Source organism: Amblyomma mixtum, chromosome 4 (genome assembly GCF_055824585.1).
Source record: "Amblyomma mixtum isolate Tamu chromosome 4, ASM5582458v1, whole genome shotgun sequence".
Lineage (NCBI taxonomy): Eukaryota > Metazoa > Arthropoda > Arachnida > Ixodida > Ixodidae > Amblyomma > Amblyomma mixtum.
In genome coordinates, this window is record NC_143015.1 from 29,004,221 (window position 1) to 29,007,684 (window position 3,464).

Here is a 3,464-nt window from a genome sequence, read left to right on the forward strand (position 1 = left end):
GCAACGAAGGGGAGATGGGATGGAGCTCGTGGGTTCTTCGCGGTATTTGAGCACGCCGGCCATTCGCGCCGGCAACGAATTTTATTCACCCATCACACTACAAGCATTCCTCCAGCGCCGCTTGAATACAACTTTGACAAACGTCTCGCGCTCCACACTGCAAACCGAAAAACACCCGGATAGGAGTAAATGGCTCATCGCGTAGCGCACTCCCGAAAAGGGGTTTTTATACTCCTCAGAATAGGAGTATATCGTCTACTCCTCTGTTTGAAGGGGTACTTTCGGAGTGCTAGAAGGAGTAAAGTGTTACCGCTCTGCAGACGGGAGTTTATTTAGGAGTAAATTTGTGATCACAAAGGAGTTAGCATGGCAATTTATAGAAGTATTATATACTCCTTTGCAGCTACCTTTATAGTACATTTCAGGAGTACGTGCCTGTTCCTTCTAAGTAGTTTTGACAGGACATTTTTTTAGAAATTTTCCTTACTATAGGGTTACATTTATGATTCCCAGACGAGTATATTATTTCACTTGACGTGGAAGCCGATTTGAAATAAAGTATTCGTATGGAAGGCTCACTTTAGAGCTTGATATTGCAGGATAAATGCGTCGATGAAATTGCAGTGATTTATTTCAAACAATATTTTATTGGGTACAAAACATTTGAGACATGTGTTCGGCAGCTTGCTTTCGATGGTTACAGAGAACCAACGTCTTGGCCCCTGTAGAAAAGAAGAAGAGTGCCTTAACCCACGCTGTCTTTGGGTACAGAATTGAAATACCCAAAGGAATTAAAATAGAGATGCCACACTTGAAAGCAGGGAGGGAACCTTGAAATGCTTTGCTGTCAACATACAGGCTCCTTCTGAAAGAAAGATTAGAAAAAAAAGGGCATCAGAGGAATTGTACCTCTAAGCTTGATGTATGACGTGCTTCAAGTGTAGAAGTCAAGGTCCCAAAGCAGTTCAGAGTGCACTTTTCAATAAAGTAGGTATTATTGAAGTTTAAACGTTTTTCATGACAAAAGATTAGCTAGTAGAACATAGTAGGTAATCAAGTAGCTAATACATACCTTTACCCTGTCGGATGACAGCGGCTAAACGTGGTTTTCTGGGAATCACAAATTCCAGAGAGCCCCTTTCGTAAACGTTAAGGTAATACAGCGAATGGGAAGCAGCATCGATAGGGAACATTTTTCCCGCAAAGCATAAAACTGAAAAAATAAAATGGTCTTACTGAGGCACTTGCGCATTCGCGCTGCATTTGGCTGCGTTCCTGCACTGAAAGAGGCCTTGCGATATAATTTTCTTTTTCACTTGTCAGAGGTTCCTCATGCTTTTCAGGCACCATATCAGAACCAATTATTGAAATCAGAACATGCAAACAAAAGAGAGCGCTTTGCATACATGCAGCGGAAGCTTACATGAAATTTCCTTGATGAGAGAACCCGCAGCTACACATTCGCAGGACGTCATTTTGTGTATAGGTCAGTCAAAGGCAGGGCATTGTTAGGAATAGAAAGCTACCACCAGACCCACCCTCCCGCCGCCACCTGCCTTCTGTTAATCTTTGCCCTCACATTCGTGGCCAGAGTTCAAAAGAAAATATTCTACACAGGTCTATCTGGCTGGGAAAGGAATATACCTTAAGTAGGAAAGAACGCCAACCAAAAAAAAAAACGAAAAAAAACACGACGTTTCGGAATCTTCTTGGTTCTTTCAGCAGGTGTGACTGCGACGAGTCACAGCTTGCCTTTTTTAAGCCTTCGGTTAGTCATCCGCCGGGTCACTGGTCGTAGACCGTTCATGCAAGAATAGTTCCCTCGAAGTCAGTCTTGTCAACCCGCGCTTCCTTCCTTGTTCATTTGTTTGGCATCCGCTTTGTGCTGCTTCAGTTTTTCTGGGAAATGCTTGCTTTCGCCAATGTACTACGTCCAGCACGAGCAGGGGATCTTGTACACTGGCGTATGCTTTATTCTTTTTCTTTCGCTGCCTTCCCGGGATCAGCAGTCTGAACCGGAACGCTTGCCTCCACGAGTTTCACACAATGGAATGTGTTCGGAAACTGCACGCGAAGTGGAAACTTCTTTCCACATTCTTCAAATGCGAAGAGCTTACAAGATACCACATTTTGGAACTAGACGCCTAACGATCCAGAAAGGCAGCGCTCAGTACGGTTGCCACCACATGTTCGCTGCAACGTTAAGATGCCACCAACTCGGAAAATGTAACAGTTTAGCTAATCTTCTTGAGCGCTAAGGCGTCGCCATGTCCTGTTCTATGGCTTAAAAGAATAAAATCGCTTGCATTGTTTGCATAACAAGGCCCTCTTAAAAGAGAGGAAAGGAAGCAACCGATTAGGGCAGGCAATGTTTTGTTCTCAGCACTGTTCGTAATAACGTGACAAAAATTCACGGACCCCAAAGCTGTGCATTTTCACCTGTCATTGCCTGTACAGTTTTTCCATATTCATGGGGCGTGAACGCATGAAGAAAATTTGGTCCCTAGAAGAACTGACCGTACTTCCAGTTGTACATGTTAGCGTAACAGCCACGACTGCAGTGCCACACTCTTTTTTTCAGCCGCATGCAACAAATTTCTCAGATACTTACTTCATGACTGCTGTGTGAGTTGGCTCTACCGGACCACGATGAAGCCTTTGCTGTTTTGCTGTTCTCGTTAAGCCTTTCATCTCGGCGCACCCGTGGTTCACAGCAAGTCTACGCACACTGAAAAGAGAGCGGCGTTAAGTGCATGCGCGTCTGTGGCATCAAAGGAGAGTTTAATGCTGCTTACCAGTACACACGACGATGATAATCCGGTCTTTAGTATTCTTGCAATACAGCGAAAGAACGAGGGGCCGACGATGTCGAGAAAACTGATGCGTCACACACACACACACCGCCATGTCGGCGCGGCGAAACGGCAGCAGCCAACACTTGTATGCTGTGTAGACAATGAATGACCAGCCGCTGCTTCTGCACGTATTGCTGGCTTGAGTGAGACGTTCATTGCAGCACGTTGCTGCTAAGGTCGATGATGTCCAATCTCTTACGTCACGACAAGAGCGCGCAAAGGAGCGGGTGGCAAACTGGCGGCTGCGGGGAGGTCGACGCGTCACACACCGCCATGTTGGCTGTACCGAGCTCGGCTGGCTAAGCCTCTCGCGGACTGCCGTCGCAGGCGATGCAACACCAAGCGTTCTCCGAACACACTGGGGGCTTCACAGGCACTGTCTGTGGCGCCCATTGGTGCGCGAGGCTGCGGCGATTCAGTGTCTCGTAACATGACAAACGTGCGTGAAGCAGGAAAAGCAGAGGCGAGAAGCGAGCAGGCAGCAACGACAGAGCCGGCGTCGTCACCTGCAAGTGCAGCGAACCGGCAGCTGCCACTAGGCGGCGGGCAGACACTAAGGAGTGCATAAAGGGCCTGAAGGAGTATTGAAGCCGACATACTCCTGCTTGG

General features: G+C 46.9%; 1 long non-coding RNA gene across 1 annotated transcript; it reads right to left on the bottom strand.

Annotated features, from left to right (window-relative positions):
* Window positions 1-733: 733 nt before the first annotated feature.
* LOC149346038 (uncharacterized) lies at window positions 734-3,168 on the bottom strand. Its single transcript, XR_016292045.1, has 3 exons — window positions 2,796-3,168; window positions 2,612-2,728; window positions 734-865 (listed from the first exon to the last, which is right to left on the bottom strand). It is a non-coding gene; the product is annotated as an uncharacterized LOC149346038 (long non-coding RNA).
* Between the last annotated feature and the right edge of the window lie 296 nt (window positions 3,169-3,464).